A 23676-nucleotide genomic window follows, 5' to 3' on the forward strand; every position below is an offset into this window, starting at 1 on the left:
AACTATATTATAAATTCAATAACTGAACCAAAGATTATATTTTAATAATGTTTATAGAACTACACATATATTAATGTAATCAATCTCCCTAGGAAAGTGAAAATATATTCTTAAAAAGTTTTTTATTACATAGAGGGTGATAATTACTAATCATTACTATAGTTAAAACTAAAATCAGGGGCACCTGGGTGGTTCAGTTAAGCTTCTGACTCTTGATTTTGACTCAGGTCATGATCTCATGGATTGTGAGATGAGCTGCATATTGGGCCCCAGGCAATTCTCTCTCTCCCTCTCTCTCTGCCCCTCCCTTGCTCTTACTCTCTCTTTTTCTCTCAAAATAAATAAACAAACAAAAAAACTAAAACCTAATTTCTACAGTGTCAACACAAATATATTTTATCAAAATAGTTTTATAGAGAGAAACATTTCGAAAAAATATCTTTACTAGATAGAATAATATTTTAAAGGAAAGAATGGAGATTATACTATCTTGAAAAAACACCAAAGTTTTAATCTTCTAAATTTACTAATTATGAAATATAGTAACAGGCAAATGAAGCTATATGGTGATTTCTGAAAAGAAATTTCAAGAGAAACAGCAATGAAAACTTGAATGAACTATTTTTTACCCTGTTGCAAATGCCAGAAATGATCGTGACTTTGCTTGTCAATTTTAGGTCACTTGGAAAGACTATAGCTGTGAAGTCATAAATTCCCAGAGTGAAACTGCTAAGAATGATTGAGTAACATGCTTCAAGTGAATTGGCACTTCTCCTAACAACTCTCTATTCAAATATAGGTGAGGACAAGCTAAAATATTTTGTATTTATCTATTCTTGTTTTTTTACAAGCAACTTCCTTGATTATCTATAATCATCCAAATTTATGAAATCTAATACAATAATCTATGTAAATAGTGTTCAAAATATTCATGAGGACAACCGGATATCACTGTATGGTGATAAATTTTGTACAAGACATAGAAAAGTAGTATGGGCAATAGGCAGTTAGATCTAATCAGCCATTTTTTCCAGGACTCACCCCTTTTCTTTTAAGGGTTATTTACAATATGTATCAAGGTGGAAGGGTAAGGATAAAGTGATACTTATTACTTTTGGTTCTGGTAAAATTTTTACACATGTCACCTATCACATTTTTGACTTTGGAATGTTAAATTCTCCTAACTGCATCATAACTGAAATTCTTAAAAAAATAGAAATTGATAACCAATTAAATTTTAATACCTTCTAGATTATTTGGGAATAATAAATATATAATAAGCAAAAAGCAACCCAAGCTCTCCCACTTACAGTAAAATTAAAAAAACCTAATTTTGCTAATTCAGGAAACACAAATATTCTACTGAGAGCATTTGTCATTTATACTTCTGAATGAAATTATTTTCCTCAGTTATCAATTCATAGAATGTAGGCTAATGTATCTACTAGATCTTATTTAAGTATATGTTTGAACGTCAGATAATCACACTTTCTAGACATAACAGTGTTTAGTGTAGAAGATGGCTAAAACATATAAGTACAAATCATTAACTGCATAGTTGTATCACCAACTGGGCTTTGAGAAATATAGAGCTGTCCTTATGTAGTACATTTTTAGAGGATCTGTGTGGATCAGGGGTTAAAATGGGGATATAGAATTGAATATCTAAACATAGTTATTATCTCAATAATGAAATAATGACAGATACACGCCAATACAATTTTTCTGTCACATTTGATTTTTTTCCTTAAAATTTCTTTAATTACACTCACAGTTGTTTAAAGATTGAACTGCCTACCTTGGACAATGATAGGTAGTGGCCCCTAATTTAGTATATTCTAAATTCTAATGAACATATTCAATAAGCACTTGGCAAATATGCTTCTGAAAAACAAAACAAAACAAAACAAAACAGAACTGGAACAGTGGTGGGACAACATAGATTTTACACTATATTATAAATTCAATATTTCTTAATATTATATGGTTACATGGGAATGCTTCATTTTGCATTATCTACATAATTTACATTAAGTTTTTTTTAACATGAAATGGTTCTTTTAAAGAATGATTCTAATTCTAGATAGGTCTAGAAACAAAAGGTGATGAGTTTTCACTCTCAATTCAAATTGCTTCTAAAAGATGGGCAGAACTATGCTATGAATTCTTCTGCATAATAAAGAAATGCATAATACTCATAGAAGTTACAGAAGCTGAATTACTGTTATTTGAAACCAGAGTTGAGGTAAGTAACATTTTTTTTTTGATGTAGAACCAGAATGTGATTAATTTAAAATGAGGTGAAGTCTTAAAGCCTTAAATCTTAGAACTCAGAGGTCTGTACTAAGAGAAATTCTGATTTTTTTTTTTTTTGATTTTCAATACAATTTTGTGGTAATGATCTTGAAGTTGCTAACATAAAGTCTTTAAATAATTGAAGCTGTTACTAGTGTGTTTTTATTTAGTTTTGTTTATGTAATGCCATTGTGACACAATGCTATGTGACTATTTCCTTTGAAATTTGTAGATTTTCAAAAATATGATCTGTCACATTTTATTTTTTCTGGAAAACTTTTAAATGCAATTTCCTAGTTTTCAGAGATTAATTTAATTTTGAGTTGCATTTTTGGATCCATAATTTAAATTACTCCAAATCAACAACATTTAATTTAATTGGGTCACTTTTCTTCCTCTTCTTAAACAAAGAACATGAAGACAATATAATCTACACACCAAATGCATTGAAATAAATATTTTAATGTGAAAATAAATATGATGTTGCTCAGGCAGTGTGAACATTTTAAAATTCTGGTTGTGTGTGTGTGTGTGTGTGTGTTTCTTAGTATTCATTTTCTCTGATTATAGAAAGTTACCATATTTTGTTGGAATGTAGCATATATATATATATATATATATACATATATATGCATATATATATATATGTATATATATATTTTACTGGCTATTGTATACTGGAATATTTATGAATTAATTGATATATAAATAAATCTTTTATGTACTAGCTTTATGACTTCTTTAAGATTTAGATTTTTTATATATGAAATAGAAGGTCAAATAGTTAATTTCTAGATTTAGATTTTTTATATATGAAATAGAAGGTCAAATAGTTAATTTCTTAAGTATTATTCTGAGGAATAATTATAAAAGTATATGTAATTTTAAATATACATATATATATTACATACTTAACAATTCATTCAATATTTAATTAACTTACTGAATTCAATTTTACACTGATGAAATTGTTACACTTAGGAAAATAGATAATCTAAATTATACATCTGTAGATAAGCAATCGGAGCTCTCTTGAGATAATGGTGGAAGTGTAAGAACCTGCATACATTCTAAAGAGTAATCTGGTAGTATTCTGTGAAATTAAGTCCCTATATCTCATTGACCTAAAATTGTGATCCTATAAAACCTTCACTTGGGTCTCTGAGAAAAGCTGCACTAAGAAAGTCACTAAAGCATTGAGGAAGACAGTAGTTAGAGGCTGCCTAGCCAGTTAGAAAATACATGATGCATGAAAACTATAGAAAATACTTCAGTGGTTCAAAGCAATTAAATAAACGTTAATACTATTTAACATTACAGAGTACCTAGTTAAGAAATAGAATGAGATTTATATAAATTCATTAGACAAATTATCTATGAAGAGGCTTATGATCAGGAAATAAGGGGGAAAAAAGTAATAAAATTAAATAGAAGAGATACTTTGAAAGATAAATGATGATACTAAGAAATATGAAAAACAAAGTTTTTAGCACCTATATCACAAAATAAAATGAATTAGAGTCTTCTGAAGAGTTAGAGGCATTACATCAAAGAGAAATTCAAACCTTAAAAAACAGAAATTCTGTTTTTTATACAACAGCATGAATTTACGTTAGCCACCCACTATAAACAACTAGAAAAAAATCAGAAAAAATATATTTAAAAAAATGTTTTTGAACATTAGATATCAGCATAGGATAGTGATTATTGGGGTGGGGAAGCAAATGAAAGAAGTCCTAAATTTGTGGCAGTTTATTGGTTGGAGAGAATAACCAGTCTATAGCGAAGTAATTGGAAACCCAGTAGGAGTCCAACAGTGACCCTGAGTTGAGAAGATGGAGCTGAAAATGTAGCTCAAGGTCAAGGACAAGGAAGCTTAGAGTTTACAAAGAAATTACGTGAAAGAAGAGAGCTGTACAGAAATTGGGATTGGCAACATCCCCCTTGAATCTTCTGTTGAATAATAAGTATTGTATGTATATGAAATAAACATTCAAGATTCAACTGAAGACATCAGAGTCCCAAAGGGTTAATCTCAAAGCTTACACAGAGCTGGAAATAGTTCATGTGACCCTAAACTTCATGAACTATATGGTCCCAGGAAAATGGCAGCATAATAAAATTGGTACACAAGAACAGATGTTATAATTACGTTCTATGTTAACAAGGTAGAAGAGTGGACATGTAAGGTACAGAAAAGGAAAACAACAAAAATAAAATTTATGTATTTATTTATTTTTATTATTATTATTTTATTTCAATTTTTTATTTATTGGGGTGCCTGGTGACTCAGTTGGTTGGGCACCTGACTCTTGATTTCGGCTCAGGTCATGATGTCACAGTTTGTGACACTTTGTCTCTCTGCCCCTCCCTTACTGGTGCGCTCTCTCTCTCTCTTTCTCTCTCTTTTAAAAAATAAATAAACATTAAAAAATCAAGTTTTTATTCATTGATTTTTATGGAAAGTTTTATTTAATTTATTTGTACATATAAATATCAAGTAAACAGGATAAAAAAGTAAAAATAAGACTAGTGAATAGATTGTGTCTATAGGATGTAAGAAATCATCTAGGATAGCTGTGCACATTTAGAACCAAACACACTTCATTGGCTGCCAATGATGGTCATTTCACCTGCAGCTTCTGGGTAGTAGAATCATAAATGCTGCATCCACTGCATGTAAACAAAAATCCTATAATCTCCTCTGTTTCAGGTTCAGAAGTACCTATTTTTCTTATCTTTTACATAAGTGTTTTCTCGCATTATTTCGAAATCCATATCAACATTAACAATTTTTCCATTTTGATGTGTCTTTCATTAGGATGAAGAAATCATTGACTAGGGGAGTAAATTTTATGCTTCCACAGGGGAACATGAAAAATGTGGACAATATGTTGAGAAAGGTCATTCCAAACTCAAGGTACCTGGACTGATGCTGCTGTAGGTGAGAATATAAGTTAGTTAACATAGAGTGTAACATTAGTTTCAGAAGTAGAATTTAGTGATTCATCACTTACATGTAACACTCAGTGATCCTCACAACAAATTTAAGAAAGTAAAATGGGATTGCCAGAAGTGAAAAAGTACAATGTCTGAGATAGAAAATTAAGTTTGGAATTGAATGTATATTTGACGCTACAGATGAAAAGATGAACGAATTTGAAGACATGTAATAAAAGCTATCCAAAATGAAATACAGGTTGAAACAATAACTAAAAAAAAAAAATGAAAGAATAGAGTTATGGGACAACTTCAACAGGCCTAATATATGTGAAATTGCTGCCTTCAAGTAGAAGAAAGAAAAAGAGAATATTTGGGGAAATAATGGTTGAACATTTTTAAAATTTGATGAAAACACTCAGCAACCCCTTTGATCTTACTTTCTGCAAGTTAAGTTATATACATCCTTTGGTCACAAAATATGGAATATATAACCCAAAATATATCAGTCATTGTCTAATCTTCTGGGAATAGCAGAAAATTTAGAACCCCAGTGCACTTAAAAAAAAAAAAAAACCTGTATCAATTATTTCCAATTTTAGATTTGTCAAATTTATATTAAGAAATATAATTTTAAAAGGAAAATCCTAGCCAAAGCAATGCTTAGAGGGAAATTTATAACACTGAATACATATATTAGAAGACAACACAGTGGTGCCTGGGAGGCTCAGTCAGATAAGTGTCTGACTTCAGCTCAGGTCATGATTTCACGGCTAGTGAGTTTGAGCCCCGCATTGGGCTCTGTGCTGACAGCTCAGAGCCTGCAGCCTGCTTCGGATTCTGTGCCCCCCCCCCTCTGTGCCCCACCCCTGCTTGTGCTCTCTCTTTCTCTGTCTTTCAAAAATGAATAAACATTAAAAAATGTTAAAAAAAAAAAAGAAGACAACACAGATCTCAAATCAGTAATCTTAGTTTCCACCTTAGGAAAATAGAAAAAAAGAAGAGAAAGTTAAATCCAAAGTAAGCAGAAGAAAATAATTAATAAAAATTAGGGTCAAAATCAATGAAACTGAAAACAAGAAATCAGTAGAGAAAATCAAGAAACCAAAAGCTGGTTCTCTGAAAAGATAAGTCAATAAGTCTCTAGGCAGGATAGCTAAGAAAAAAAGAAAGCAGACACAAATTATGAATATCAGAAATCAAAGAGAGGACATCCCTACAGGTTTTATGAATATTAAAAAGATTGTAAAGGAATATTATGAAATTACTCTGACCATAAATTTGATAACTGATATTAGAGAAATTTTTTGAAAGGTACAATCCGTCAAACCTCACAAAAGAAGAAACAGATGATCTAACTAGCTCTATATCTTTTTAAAAAATTGAGTACTATTAACTCCCCAAAACTGAAAGCACCAGACTCAGATGCATTCACTGGTGAATTCTACCAGTTAAGGAAAATATTGTACTAAATCCCTACAATCTCCTTCAGAAGATAGAAGCAGATGGAATACTTTCTAACTCAATCTAGGAGGCATGTTTTACCCTAATACCAAGACCAGAGAAACACATTACAAGAAAATAAAACTGCAGACCAGTATCTCCCATGAACATATATGCAAAATTCTTCAATAAAATATTAGCCAACTGAATCTAACAATGTATAAAAATGAATTATATACCCCAGTCAAGTGTGATTTATTCTTGGTATGCAAAGCTATGTCAACATTTAAAAATTAAATAATGCAGGGCACCTGGGTGGCTCAGTCGGTTAAGTGTCCAACTTTGGCTCAGGTCATGATCTCACGGTTTGTGAGTTCAAGCCCCACATCAGTCTCTGTGCTGACAGCTCGGAGCCTGGAGCCTGCTTCAGATTCTGTGTCTCCCTCTCTCTTGCCCTTCCCCTCTCGAGCTCTGTCTCTCTCAAAAATAAATAAACATTAAAAAATCAAATAATGTAATTTTATTGATTTAAAAAAAATCAAATAATGTCATCTGTCACATCACAAAAGGCTAAAAAAGAAAAATCATATGACCATATCAATAGATGCAGGAAGAGCATTTGACAAATCCAACATTAATTCTAAGAACTCTAAACTAGGAATATAGTGAAAATTTTTCTCAACTTGATAAATAACTACAAAAAAATACAAAAAACTACACAAAAAAGCTACAAAAAACTATAGCTAACATTATACTTAATCATGAGAAACTCAAAGCTTCTGCCTTCAAAAATGTAGGTTTGGAAATTAATTGCAGGATACAAAGTTAATATACAAAAGTCAATCATTTTCTTATATAGTAGCTCTGAACACATGGAATTTGAAGTTAAAAACACAACATCCTTTATACTGACACCCTCCAAAATGAAACACTTAGGAACAAATCTAACGACATATGTGTAAGATCTACATGAGGAAAAGTAAAAAAACTGATGAAAGATATCAGAGAACTAAACAAATGAAGAGATGTTCAATGTTCATGGAAAGCAACACTCAATATTGACAAGATGTCTGTTCTCTCCAACTTGATCTATAGATTCAATCAGTCCCAATAAAAATACCAGCAAGTTATTTTGTAGATATCAACAAACTGATTTTAAGGTCTGTATATGAAGGCAAACTATCCAGAATAGCCAACACACTATTGAAGGAGAACAACAAAGTTAGAGGACTGATGCTACCTGACCTCATGAGATTCTCCATAAATGTAGAGTAATAAAAGACCATATGGTATTAGTGAAAGTATAAACAAAGAGATCAATGGAACCAAATAAAGAGCCCAGAAATATATCCATATAAATATAGGGAACTGATTTTTGAAAAGGAGCAAAAGCAATGCAGTGGAGCAAAGAATCTTTACAAATGTTGCTGGAAAAACTAAATATCCACATTAAAGAGAGGGGGAGAAAGAGAGAGAATCTAGACACAGACCTTCTCAAAATGGACCACAGATCAGAATGTAAAAATGCAAACTATAAAATTCCTAGAAGATAACATCGAAGAATTCCTAGGTGACTTTGTATGCTACCATTTGCATACCACACCAAAAGCACAAATTTGTGAAAGAAATAACTGATAGGGTAGAGTTCATTCAAATTAAAAATTTCTGCTCTGCTAAAGACAATCTCAAGAGAAGAAGGAAACAAACCACAGACTGAGAGAAAATATTTGCAAAAAGACGTATGATAAAGTACTGTTATCCAAAATATACAAAGAACTCTTAAAGTTCACAATAAGAAAACAAGTCAATTAAAAATGCCAAATATCTTAACAGACATTTCACCAAAGAAATTATACATATGGGAAATGAGCACATGAGAAGATGGTCTACTTTACCAGTCATGGAAGAAATGCAAATTAAAACAACTATGAGATGCTCCTATATATCTACCAGAATGGCCAAAATCAAAAACAATGACAACATCAAATGCTGACAAGGTTGTGGAGCAATAGGAAATCTCATTCACTACTACAATTCTTTGTAAAATGATAGAGCTACTTTGGATTACAGTTCGGCAGTTTCTTACAAAGCTAAGCATACTCTTACCATATGATCCAGCATTTGCTGTCTGTGGTATTTACCCAAAGGTGTTACAAAACTGTGTCCACACCAAAACCTGTCCATGAATGTTTATAGCAGCTTTATTCATAATTGCCAAAACTTGGAAGCCACTAAGATGTCCTTCAGCGGGTGAAAGGATAAATAAGCTGTAGTACATCAAAACAATGGAATATTATCCAGCATTAAGAAGAAATGAACTATCAAGACATGAAAAGATATGGAAGAAACTTAAATGCATATTACTAAGTGAAAGAAATCAATTTGAAAAGGCTATATACTATATAGTAAAGGCTATAATTACAGTTGTATGATATTATGGATAAGTCAAAACTATAGAGACAATAAAAAGATCAGTGGTTGCTAGAGGTTGGAGGTGAGGAAGGATAAATAAGCAGAACACTGAGGAGTTTTAGGGCACTGAAAATACTCTGTATGATACCATAATGATGGATACGTGTTATCATACATTTGTGTACACCCATAAAATATTCACCACAGTGTAGTTTCATGAATTGTGTAACAAAAGTCTTACTCCAGTGGGGGATTTGATCATGGGGAAGGCTATGCTTATGTGGGGTAAGGGGTATACAGGAAATCTCTGTACCTCCACCTGTTTTGGCCATGATTCTAAAAAATGCTCTAAAGATAGCCTTAATACTTTTTTATTTGAAATAGGGAACATGTATTTAATGAATCTGTAGCATTGGGTTAAGTTTTGTGGCCAAATAAAAGTGCAGCTGCTTTTGTATACAGTAAAGCAGGAAATAAAGAGCACCAAAAGGAATGTCCAGTTTACAAGCAGAATTTAAAGGAAATATGAATAGCCTAAAATTTTCAGAAGTGGGAACATAACCAAATAATGACCATAAGGAAGAACTTCCTAGGACGATGAAATTGAGCATGGCTATAACTCTTTTCTAAGAACTCTGAAGGTGTCTTATGGATCTTCTCAGCTCTAGAAAAAGGCCATCAGAAAGCTTACAGGCATGACGCCACAGAAACTGATGTGTACAAACTTCACCTATAATTAAATCTAGAGATGAAGAACTGTCTCTTAAAAAAAGTATGTAGGTGGCTCCGGGACATGCTATTGACTCCAGTGATGCACCCTTAATACTTTTGGGTTTGGTACAAAGAAGATAACTTAGGAGCTTTTGTTCCAAGGAAAATGAGACATGGGGAGAAAACCCAAATTTCCCCTGTAGGGCCAAGTCCAGCTATGCCCAACTAGATTAAGTGACTCCAACCTAATTTAAAGGTAGGTGAGCAAAAACTAAGTGCTTGCTGCTGTAAGGCAGTAAACTTCAAATCTGTGTTTTAAGCAGTTACAATCTAGTAATCACTTCCTGACATAACAACTCAAATAAAAATTTTATTAAATAACTGTAACATGCCAAGTTTGTATTAGGTAATATGGACATAAAACTGTGAAAAATTCCCCTTGCCTGTGAGGAGATGTTAATCAAATTACTAATTATATCAAGTTAATATAACACTCATTATTATAGTAGAACTTTGATAGGAAAATGACCAAAGGATGAGATTCCTTGATGCAAATCATTTTCTTCCCCTCAAGCCAGTCCGTGTTTGAAAGTATTTGTCTCAAAGATTCTTTCTTTCTGTAGACCTATGACTTAGCAACCCCACTCTGAATTGAATATTCTTTGGAACATTAAGAGCTTACATCTGATTACAGTCAAGTCTTGATGGACTAGGAGATACTAAACACATGAAAGTGATCATAGCAAAGATCTCATATGTTGTCAGAAAATTTATAATCTACTACTAGTGTGAGGATCTTATTTCTAAATACTTGACTGGGCAGAATCTCAATGATTTTGGGGGGCCCATAAATACATTACTCCACATAAAAATACACTAAAGAGTATTTCACTGAAGAGTGAAAAGTAACTAAATTGATATATCCTGATGATTGTAATACCTGTTTAATTGCTTATTTGTTTAGTGCCCTTTATAGGGTTTTGGGTCCTCAAAATTATTTTTAATAGTATAAATCCTAAAAGGGGTGCCAGTGTGGCTCAGCCAGTTAAGCATCTGCCTCTTGATTTAGGCTCGGGTAGTGATCTCATGGTTCGTGAGATCCAGGCCCCCATCAGGCTCTGTGCCAACAGCTCGGAGCCTGCTTGGGATTCTCTCTCTTCCTCTCTCTCTCTGACCCTCCCCCACTCTCTCTCTGTCTCCTCAAAAATAAATAAACATTTAAAGAAATTTTTTTAAAAAGGAAAGAAAAGAATAAACAAAAGTAACACATTTCCTATTGCAATGAAAACATTAATAGATTGAGTAACTGTTATATAATAAATGCATTAAAAACATATATATAAAATTTTTGTTGCATTTTTGTCTTCATACATATATATTATCTATTACGCAAATAGTGTATATCATATTTATATAAAATCTATAAAATAGTACATATGATATATACTATTATTATATGTAATATTTGTGCAATAGATGATATATATGCATGAAGACAAAACTCTATAAAATATATAGACTTTATATATATGTGATATATACTATATCTCTCATTCAATAAATAATTTTATATAGTGCCTTAAATATAAAATTCATATGTTCTCCCATTTCAAAGATTTTTTTTCTTTTCATATTTACTTTCCCTATATATATAGACAGCTGAAAACATTTCCTGACTAGAAGATTAAAATAATTCCAGTGAGTTATGATGGGGCATATAAGTAGGAGATTCTTCATTTTTTAAATAATTTAATAAAAGGAAAATCATTTATTTTAGATTTAAAAATGATATTAGAATATATTTATGCATAATGTTAAATATATTAAATCATATAGGTAGACACAAAACTTAAGTGAAAATGAGAGTTACGCATTTAACAATTATCTCAACCCTCTATCCTCCATATTTGAAATGCTTTTCTTTTATAAGACAACTAATAACATACATAAAGTAATCTACATACTAATACATCAGGGTCATTTGCACAGTTAATGCAATCTCAAGTTTCTAACGTATAACTCATCTTTATTATTTGTCTTATATTAAATAGATTTAATAGCTGTCTTATTACTAATTTTGCATTATGTCCTTATCCATTTATAGTATTTCATAATACTTTCTCATATTTAATAGTAGATTATAAATCATTAAGTAAAGACCATGTTGAAACCCCTAAATTTCCATATATCAATTAATAATTACAAATAGAATATTTCAAAGAACAGAATGACAATTTAAAAGTAAGGTGATCTAGGGGGAGTGGGGAAATTCATGGAGAATATAAACAAAATGTCAAGACTTTAAAAATTACTTTAATTAACTTTCTAATCTCTTGAGTGGACAGTTTATTTGGTACCTGGATTCTAGTTGGCTTACATCTTTATTGATTAATTTCATTTTGTCAAAATACATATGTCCTTAAGCTATATAAGCTTTTATATTCGTTAGTTTGAATTACTAACTGAAAAGAGCTGCAGGGTAGAATGTTTAAACCAAAATCAATATTGAGTTGCCTGTTGTTGATAAATAATACTTTGCTGACCTCCCCTACTCTGAATGATTTTTTTCCTGCTTGGTAAATAAAGCACAGGGACTAAGGATACTCACTGTCAAATACTCCTTGGCTGCTGGAGGTCAACAGAAAAATGAAGGTAGTCAAAAAGATGCTACCAGCTTATGTGCCAGACTAGCAAGACTCCAGATTTAGGTTATGTTTATGTGACATTTATCTAATAAGGAAGGCCAAGCAGAATGATAAATGCCTTTCACTGTGTCTGTGCAAAAATGGGTTTATAAACAAGCACCTGCCATAAATCACAAGAACAGCTTTGTCAAAAGTAACTAGAGACTAGATGCATCTTTATAATTACTTGAGACATCTTGTGTCCTGCTTTCATATCTTCTACTATGCTCTTAGATCAACTGGTTTGTCCTGCTTCAAACGTGAGTTACTTTCATTCCATTTAAAACATGGGTTTATGACCAGAATGTTTTAGGGTAACTCCTTGAGTATTTCATTAGCATTCATAATATGTCTGGGTATAAGGGTTTGATGCCTAATAATAAAATACCCCAGATGAACCTACCATCTTTTCTCAAAATTCCCAGCTCTTTCTTCACCCACTAAGTATCAGTCTTTCCTTTAATACAATATTTGATCTTTTCACATGTTTATACTAAGATAATGACTTCTAGATTTGAAAAAGAGAATGATTTAAAATGTTAATGCTTTATTCAAAGTAGTGAAAACAAGATTTTATTTGGAAGTTTTAACCATGTTAACAATATAGGAAAGAGTAAAACAAATGAATACTTAATAATGAAAATGACACCAAAAGGGTCACAATGTGTCTTCTGTAAAGTATGTTATGTTGAAAATTAGTATATCGAGTCCTGGCAATTTTTCACTTTACAGTATTATCAACCATTAAGAAATGGTCTGAGTGCAAGAAAATACTCAGTTCACAATAGACATTCACAGCATAAAGAATAAAAAAAAAATTAGAGAGGACAACAGCCTGAACATAAAAGCAGATTGAATTTGACTTCCTTTAAAAATGTATTTTTGTTTCCTCCTGTGACTACAATACTTAATTGATGCACAATTGCTCTAATGGTGTTCCTTCATATTGGTTTACAAAAGGGCTTTGCAGTAATCATAGAATGGAAAGTGCAGAGCTACACGATAAATGTCTTAGCACTTAGGTCAGCCCATTTAATTTCCCTTTCAAATCCAATTGTTCACCTGCTGTGCTTATTAAATACAAACATACTGTCTGTATTTGAATGCACGGTCTGTGTCATTTTGGCACTGTCTACTGACTGCCTTTGCCATTTCTAATGAGAGCTGCCTCTGTCAGAGAAAATCCTCAGAATTTAAATTAGGTATACTTTTCTACATGTACTTTTTAAGTTATTTAAATTACCATATAACTGATTTATAATCATGGTATTGCCACTGGCTAATCAAAATTATTATTTTTATAGTAGCTTGAGGAACAACATACATTGCCAAAGGGAACATTTTCAATTAGTCAGGTTAGTGAGTTATGTGAGTTGCTTGGTTATTATGAATAATTAGGGATGCTTTTGGATTTCAATACATTTAATGTTTGAATACTCAGATTATTTGTTGATAGAATGATGCAAATAATTAATATATAAAAATAGAACTTTGTAAAAATTTTCAACTGGTCAGAATCATCAAAGACAATCATTAAAAGTCTCTGGTGACTGGTAAAAAGGCTTACATCAAATTCAGAAACATCTATTAACAAAACTACTGACACTTGGTAAGAACAGCAGAAGACTGTAGCATTCAAACCAGAGCATGCACACATCCCCTCTTCCTCACCATCACACCCCTGCCTTGTAGGACTCTTCTGGAGGGCTCAGAAGCCAAGTGAAAATTCCTTCCTCCCCAGCTCCCGGAAATGGAAAAGCCATTCTAATGGATTCATCGGTAATTGAACAGGGCATATTCTGTTTTCCCCAGTTGAGGGGGAAAGAATAATATCCTTAACAAATGATTCAGAGACAGCTGAATATCCACATGCAAAATAAAACTGGAACCCTACTTCACACCACACACAAAAATCAACTCCTAATGGATCCTAGACTGAAATCTAAAATTAAAGCTAAAACTATAAAACCCTTAGAAGGAGAGATGGAAGTGACTCTTTGTAACTTGGGATTAGGCATTGGTTTCTGAGATATAACACCAAAAGCACAAGTGACAAACAAAACAAAACAAAACATACATAAATCAGACTTCACCAAATTTTTAAAATGTGCTGAAAATAATACAGTCAAGAAAGTAAGGGGCCCCTGGGTGGCTCAGTCGTTTAAGTGTCTGACTTTGGCTCAGGTCATGATCTCCTAGCCCTTGGGTTCGAACCCCACATCAGGCTCTGTGCTGACAGCTCAGAGCCTGGAGCTTGTTTCAGATTTGTGTCTCCCTCTCTCTCTGCCCCTCCCCCACTTGCACTCTGTCTCTTTCTGTCTCTCAAAAACAAATAAACATTAAATTTTTTTTTTTAAAGTAAAAGTGCAAAACACAGAATGAGAAAACTTTTCCAAATTATATATGAGACATTTGTATAAAGGCTATCGAAACAAATTCTTACAATTCAAAAATAAAAGGACAAATAAGCCAACTAATAAATATGCAAAGGAGTATGCAATAAATATGCAAGTGAACATTTCTCTAAGAACATATACAAATGTCCAATAAGTAAATGAAAAGTCACGTATCATTAGTCATTAAGAAATTCAAATCAAAACCACAGTGAGATACAAAGTCACAGCCACGAAGACTTCTCTAATGCAAAAGACAATAACAAATGTTGGTGTTGCAAGATGAGCATGTCCCCAAATTACCAACATCACATATTGGAGCCCTAATTCAGTGTCTCTAACTGTGACTTATTTGGAGATAGGGCCTTTAAAGATTTAAATTAAATAGTGGCTTTTAGGGTGGTCCTAATCCGATATGACTAATATGACTGGTTTTCTTACAAACAAAGGAGATTAGATTACAGATAACACAGGCAGAAGTAAGAGGTGCCTGTGTATAGAAAGGAACAACCATGTGAAAAGGCAGCAAGAAAGTGGCCAGGACCAAGCCAAGAAGAAAGGCCTTAGAGGAAACCAACCAAATGGGCTTGACACCTTGATCTGGGCAGGGTCAAGAACTGAAAGAAAATAAACTTCTGCTGTTTAAGCCATCTGGTCTATGGTACATTTTTTAGTGAGAGCCTTGACAAACTACTATAGTTAGCAAGGATATAGAGAACTCTCTTACACCACTGGAGTGAATGTATAATGGAGAATCTAGTTTGGAAAACATTCTAGAGCCTCCTCAAACCATTAAATATAGTGTTGTCATCTGACCCCAATTCTACTCCTGGATACATACTCAAAAGAACTAAAATCGTATGTCCACACACAAACATGTATACCAATGTTCATGGTAGTTTTATTCATAATACAAACAACCAAAGTATTCACCAGTGGATGAGTGAGAAAACAAAACATGGCACATTCCTAGGGTAGAATATTATTCAGGGATAAAATAAATGAAGTAGTGACACATTCAATGACATGGAGGAACTTTGGAAATATTACACTAAGTGAAAGAAGCCAGTCATAAAGTGTCACATTGTGATACTTAGTATGAATCCATTTTTATGTGATTTCTAGAATAGGTAAACCCACAGAGACGGAAATTAGATTAGTGATTGCATAGAGATGAAATGGTCGCTGAGAAGGAAGAATGATTGCTAACAGATACCAGATTTGTTTTTTTTTTTTTTTTTGGAGGAGTGTGTGTTGAATATATTCTAAAATTAGATGACGATGGCTATAAAATTCCGTGAAACAACGAAAACTGAACTGTATACTTTAAAAAGGGATAACTTTTATGTTACCAGAGTTCTATCTCAACGTGGCTGAAACTATGAGCATATTTGTTAAAGTTTGGCTGAAAAGTTTAAAAAAAAATAACCTATCATTTATGTTTCAGACATTGCCAAAACTTGGTTTCCTCTGAATCAGTGAAAAATAACTGATGTAAGAGCTGAAAGAAGAAAATGTAGAGAGCTGAGTCCTTTACTTGACACTAAGAAGCTGAGCTTAACTGCCTTATAATTAAAAAAAAAAAAAAATGCATGTCATGGACTACAAAGCAAATGGAAAAAAAGTTAACATTCCTCAGTTTGGGTTGAGATCACATGGCTATACCATAGATGTCAAGCTGTACTAAAAATAGACCAGCTCTCAAAGGGACCAAAATTCTTGATCATATCATGTTAATCCTTGATAAAATTAAAAGGATTTGGGAATGCTGTGGTTTTAGCCTATCTGACTTGTATAGGGAATTTAAATCTCTGGAGCGAGATTTCCCCATTCAGAACATTAAACTGTATGTAATTTCTTATATACAGTGTATTGACCAAAAAAAAAAAAAAAAAAAAGAACAAACACACAGTATAAACAATTGAAAGGCATCTAGACAATGTAGTTATCAAACAGGGACTTATAAGTAATTATAGTCTTTATATTCACTTCACGAAAAGACAAACATTTTTAGGATGAAATCAGCACACCGTAAAATAAAAACAATTAAACTTTAGAAGTCGTGTTAAACTCAGTGGAGGACCAACAGTATTTTGGTTACAGCTTACGAGGAAATTAGTAATCTGGATATTATCAAAAGAAAATGTCTGGACAGAGAAAAAATGGTACAGAAAAGAGCATAAAAAATCTTTTGTGATATGATAAAACATTTCAATATACATTCATTTAAATTTCCAGGAAAATTAAAAAAAAAAAAAAAAACAGGAGGGAGTGGATGAAAAATATAGATGACGGCTACAAATTTTAAAAACTAAACAAATCATTAAACTACAAATTTAAAAGCACTAGAAATTCTTAATTTCTTTTCTTTTAATATATATTTTTGAGAGAAAGAGTACAAGTGGGGAAGGGGCAGAGAGAGAGGGAGACACAGACTCTGAAACAGGCTCCAGGCTCTGAGCTTTCAGCACAGAGTCTGATGCAGGGCTCCAACTGGTAACGGCCTAGGCTGAAGTCGGATGCCTAAGCAACTGAGCCACCCAGGCACCCCCTAAAAGCACTAGAAATTCTAAAGTTGATGTGCAGCTCCTATACACACACACACACACACACACACAATCTTCAAAATAATAACCCTGCTAGATGACTTGTCAATAGATACAATCAAGTCCAAAAAAAAAAAAGGACTGTTTCCTTCAACAAAATATAATTGCCAGCCTAGGAAAAAATAAGGACTTTTTCTAGCAAACAAAACTAAATTAATTTATCACCATTGGAACCATATTATAAAATCCTGAAAAGCGATCTTGGACAGAAGAAAAGATACTAGAAGACAGCAAGATAATTAAGGAAATGATAGTAATGGAAAGGCAAAATGTGTGGAAAATTTAAATGTATATTAATGATATGAAAAATAAAGATGATTTTGATGTCTAAAACATGGAGAGTTGAAAGAGAGTATAAAACTTGGACATAATCCAGAGTGGTATAAATAGAATTTATGTGTTCTGAGGTATTTCACTTCATGGGAATTTGTTAAAGAATAATTTATATTAGCAAGAGTACATTACATAAATTACTCAGTACCCTCTAAAAAGAGCAAAACTAGGTATAACTATGAGAATAGTAAAAAGAAAAGACAATAAGGAGCAATATTTAATAATCGAAAAGAAAAATTAAGTCAAGTGAAAAAGAAAGTAGAGCTAAAGAAAAACAAAGTAGCAGGGATATGCATATACTAATATGAAACACTTAAGTTCAAATATATATTACGTAAATAGATTGGATCCTCCAAATAAAAGATGAAGACTTTCAGATTGACTTAAAAATAAAGTTATATTATGAAAAAAGGTTAAATATACCATATTGAGAAAGTTTCATGAGTATAGGAAGATTTAAATAAATTTTGGAACAAAAAAAGGATTATTTCATAAATATAAAGGAATCAATCCACCAATTCTAAATATATGTGCATATAATAAAATAGACCAATTCACATGAAGAAAAAATTGACAGAACTAAAGAGTTAAAGAGACGATAAGGCAAGATTTTTAACACATACATACCTAAAAAAGGAAAACATTTATATATAGCATAACATAAAGTTACATATAACATATATAATATAATGTTATATATAACTATAACAATTCATTCAAAAATTGAAGAATGTACATTCTGTTTTGATACACATAAAACATACAGAATGACTATATGCTGGGCCACAGAACAAGTTTTACCAATTTCAAGTGATTATAATCATAAAGTATCTGTCCGCTGACCACATAATTAAGCTAAAATTAATAGCATAAAAAATAATTAAAACCCCTTGAATATACAGAAAATAAGAAGTACGTTTTAAAATAACTCCTGGTGCTTCTAGAAGACAATAAAAGAAAATAACTTCAAGAATTTTGCATAGGCAAAGATTTCTTAAACAGGAAACAAAAAGTACTGAACAAAAGGCAAAAATGATTTACTTAAGGAGCATTTAAGAAATTATCTTCTTAAAAATAAACCGTTAAGAAACAATGATCATTAAGATCATAGGTGTAATGGACTAAAACGCTTCAAATGTGTTTTAAAAATCTCTGACATTAAAATTGCTTATTAGACACTAGAGAATGTTACTGAATTATTGAACTAGATCAGTATTTTGAGAACAGGTAGATGAGTTAAATATTCTTTCTACCTTCTCTATATGAAAAGTACTGTGTAACGAAAGAGTAAATAATACGAAGTCTCTCTTTATAAAATAATTTCAGCTGATAAGTGAAGTTATGGGAAAATCAGAAAATCACCATTTTGTGATCCCTAATAAAATAATGGACCTGGATCCTGGGAAGATGGCAGCATAGGAGGACGCTGGGCTCACCGCGCATCCTGCTGATCAATCAGATTCCACCTACACCTGCCTAAATAACCCAGAAAATCACCAGAAGAGTAGCAGAATGGAGACGGAGTCTCCGGAGCCAAGCGCAGACGAGAAGCCCATGGAAGAGGGTAGAAAGGGAAGAGAGGCAGTGCGCGCTGCAGGGACTGGCGGGAGGGAGCCGGGGCGGAGGGGCAGCCCGCTGGCCAAGCAGAGCCCCCGAGTCTGGCTTGCAAAAGCAGAGGGGCAGGACGGAGTGTGTTCTGACAGCAAGTGGGACTTGACATCTGGAAGGTTATAAGCTAACAGCTCTGCTGGGCGAATGGGAGGGCTGGAGGACAATGGGAGGGAGAGTTGCTGAGCCCCGGAGGACAGAGTGCAGCTTGGCGGGGAACAAAGGCAAAGGCGCTCGCCAGCGCCATCTCCCTCACCCATCCCCCAGCCAAAATCCCAAAGGGAACCAGTTCCTGCCAGGGAACTTGCTTGCAACTAGCAAACACCCAATGCTGTCCTTCTGCGGATCCATCCCTCCAGCAGGTCTGACTCCCTCCTGGTGCCGCAGGGCCCCTCCTGAAGCAGATCCCTGAAGGAAAAGCAAGCAGAGCGTGCCCCTCCCACCACTGTGCACCTTGCGGATCCACCCCAGCTAATAAGCCAGATCCCCAGCACCACATGCCTGGCAGTGTGCAAGTAGCCCAGACGGACCACGCCACCCCGCAGTGAATCCCACCCCTAGGAAAGGGAAAGAGAAGGCACACACCAGTCTGACTGTGGCCCCAGCGGTGGGCTGGGGGCAGACATCAGGTCTCACTGCGGCCCCACCCACCAACTCAAGTTATTCAAGACAGCACAAGGGAAGTGCCCTGCAGTTCCGCACCACTCCAGGAACTATCCAAAATGACCAAATGGAAGATTTCCCCTCACAAAAACGTCCAGGAAATAACAAGAGCTAACGAACTGATCAAAAATGATTTAAACAATATAACAGAAAGTGAATTTAGAATAATAGTCATAAAATTAATCGCTGGGCTTGAAAACAGTATAAAGGACAGCAGAGAATCTCTTGCTACAGAGATCAAGGGACTAAGGAACAGCCAGGAGGAGCTTAAAAATGCTATTAATGAGCTGCAAAATAAAATGGAGATGACCACGGCTCAGATTGAAGAGGCAGAGGAGAGAATAGGTGAACTAGAAGATAAAATTATGGAAAAAGAAGAAGCTGAGAAAAAGAGAGATAAAAAAATCCAGGAGTATGAGGGGAAAATTAGAGAACTAAGTGATGCACTAAAGAGAAATAATCTACGCATAATTGGTATTCCAGAGGAGGAAGAGAGAGGGAAAGGTGCTGAAGGGGTACTTGAAGAAATCATAGCTGAGAACTTCCCGGATCTGGGGAAGGAAAAAGGCATTGAAATCCAAGAGGCACAGAGAACTCCCTTCAGACGTAACTTGAATCGATCTTCTGCACGACATATCATAGTCACATTGGCAAAATACAAGGATAAAGAGAAAATTCTGAAAGCAGCTAGAGATAAATGGGCTCTAACATATAAAGGGAGACCTATAAGACTAGTGACCGATCTCTCTACTGAAACTTGGCAGGCCAGAAAGGAATGGCAGGAGATCTTCAATGTGATGAACAGAAAAAATATGTAGTCGAGAATCCTTTATCCAGCAAGTCTGTCATTCAGAATAGAAGGAGAGATAAAGGTCTTCCCAAACAAACAAAAACTGAAGGAATTCATCAACACTACACCAGCCCTATGAGAGATCTTAAGGGGGATCCTGTGAGACAAAGTACCAAAGACATCACTACAAGCATGAAACCTACGGACATCACAATGACTCTAAACCCATATCTTTCTATAATAACACTGAATGTAAATGGACTAAATGCGCCAACCAAAAGACATAGGGTATCAGAATGGATAAAAAAAACAAGACCCATCTATTTTCTGTCTATAAGAGACTCATTTTAGATCTGAGGACACCTTCAGATTGAGAGTGAGGGGATGGAGAACTATTTATCATGCCACTGGAAGCCAAAAGAAAGCTGGAGTAGCCATACTTCTATCAGACAAACTAGACTTTAAATTAAAGGCTGTAACAAGAGATGAAGAAGGGATTATATAACAATCACAGGGTCTATCCATCAGGAAGAGCTAACAATTATAAATGTCTATGCGCCGAATACCGGAGCCCCCAGATATATAAAACAATTACTCATAAACATAAGCAACCTTATTGATAAGAATGTGGTAATTGCAGGGGACTTTAACACTCCACTTACAGAAATGGATAGATCATCTAGACACACGGTCAATAAAGAAACAAGGGCCCTGAATGATACATTGGATCAGATGGACTTGACAGATATATTTAGAACTCTGCATCCCAAAGCAACAGAATATACTTTCTTCTCGAGTGCATATGGAACATTCTCCAAGATAGATCACATACTGGGTCACAAAACAGCCCTTCATAAGTATACAAGAATTGAAATCATACCATGCATACTCTCAGACCACAAGGCTATGAAGCTTGAAATCAACCACAGGAAAAAGTCTGGAAAACCTCCAAAAGCATGGAGGTTAAAGAATACCCTACTAAAGAATGAATGGGTCAACCAGGAAATTAGAGAAGAAATTAAAAAATATATGGAAACAAACGAAAATGAAAATACAACAATCCAAATGCTTTGGGATGCAGCGAAGGCAGTCCTGAGAGGAAAATACATTGCAATCCAGGCCTATCTCAAGAAACAAGAAAAATTCCAAATACAAAATCTAACAGCACACCTAAAGGAAATAGAAGCAGAACAGCAAAGACAGCCTAAATCCAGCAGAAGAAGAGAAATAATAAAGATCAGAGCAGAAATAAACATTATAGAATCTAAAAAACTGTAGAGCAGATCAAGGAAACCAAGAGTTGGTTTTTTGAAAAAATAAACAAAATTGATAAACCTCTAGCCAGGCTTCTCAAAAAGAAAAGGGAGATGACCCAAATAGATAAAATCATGAATGGAAATGGAATGATTACAACCAATCCCTCAGAGATACAAGCAATTATCAGGGAATACTATGAAAAATTATATGCCAACCAACTGGACAACCTGGAAGAAATAGACAAATTCCTAAATACCCATACACTTCCAAAACCCAATCAGGAGGAAATAGAAAGCTTGAACAGAGCCATAACCAGCAAAGAAATTGAATCAGCCATCAAAAATCTACCACCAAATAAGAGTCCAGGACCAGATGGCTTCCCAGGGGAGTTCTACCAGACGTTTAAAGCAGAGCTAATACCTATCCTCTTCAAGCTATTCCAAAAAATAGAAAGGGAAGGAAAACTTCCAGACTCATTTTATGAAGCCAGTATTACTTTGATTCCTAAACCAGACAGAGACCCAGTAAAAAAAGAGAACTACAGGCCAATATCCCTGATGAATATGGATGAAAAAATTCTCAATAAGATAATAGCAAATCAAATTCAACAGCATATAAAAAGAATTATTCACCATGATCAAGTGGGATTCATTCCTGGGATGCAGGGCTGGTTCAATATTCGCAAATCAATCAACGTGATACATCACATTAACAAAAAAAAAAAAAGAGAAGAACCATATGATCCTGTCAATCGATGCAGAAAAGGCCTTTGACACAATCCAGCACCCTTTCTTAATAAAAACCCTTGAGAAAGTCGGGATAGAAGGAACATACTTAAAGATCATAAAAGCCATTTATGAAAAGCCCACAGCTAACATCATCCTCAACGGGGAAAAACAGAGATTTTTCCCTGAGATCAGGAACACGGCAGGGATGCCCACTCTCACCGCTGTTGTTTAACATAGTGTTGGAAGTTCTAGCATCAGCAATCAGACAACAAAAGGAAATCAAAGGCATCAAAATTGGCAAAGATGAAGTCAAGCTTTCGCTTTTTGCAGATGACATGATATTATACATGGAAAATCCAATAGACTCCACCAAAAGTCTGCTAGAACTGATACATGAATTCAGCAAAGTTGCAGGATACAAAATCAATGTACAGAAATCAGTTGCATTCTTATACACTAACAATGAAGCAACAGAAAGACAAATGAAGAAACTGATCCCATTCACAATTGCACCAAGAAGCATAAAATACCTAGGAATAAATCTAACTAAAGATGTAAAAGATCTGTATGCTGAAAACTATAGAAAGCTTATGAAGGAAATTGAAGAAAATATAAAGAAATGGAAAAACATTCCGTGCTCATGGATTGGAAGAATAAATATTGTCAAAATGTCAATACTACCCAAAGCTATCTACACATTCAATGCAGTCCCAATCAAAATTGCACCAGTATTCTTCTCGAAACTAGAACAAGCAATCCTAAAATTCATATGGAACCACAAAAGGCCCCGAATAGCCAAAGTAATTTTGAAGA

At 33.9% G+C, this 23676-nt stretch overlaps 1 long non-coding RNA gene across 1 annotated transcript; it reads left to right on the plus strand.

The window, feature by feature from the left end:
* Positions 1–700: 700 nt before the first annotated feature.
* On the plus strand, positions 701–16405 carry LOC122241093. The gene is made up of 3 exons (XR_006221059.1): positions 701–799; positions 5117–5239; positions 16326–16405. It is a non-coding gene; the product is annotated as an uncharacterized LOC122241093 (long non-coding RNA).
* Positions 16406–23676: the final 7271 nt, after the last annotated feature.

Source organism: Panthera tigris, chromosome C1 (genome assembly GCF_018350195.1).
Source record: "Panthera tigris isolate Pti1 chromosome C1, P.tigris_Pti1_mat1.1, whole genome shotgun sequence".
NCBI classification, from domain to species: Eukaryota; Metazoa; Chordata; class Mammalia; order Carnivora; family Felidae; genus Panthera; species Panthera tigris.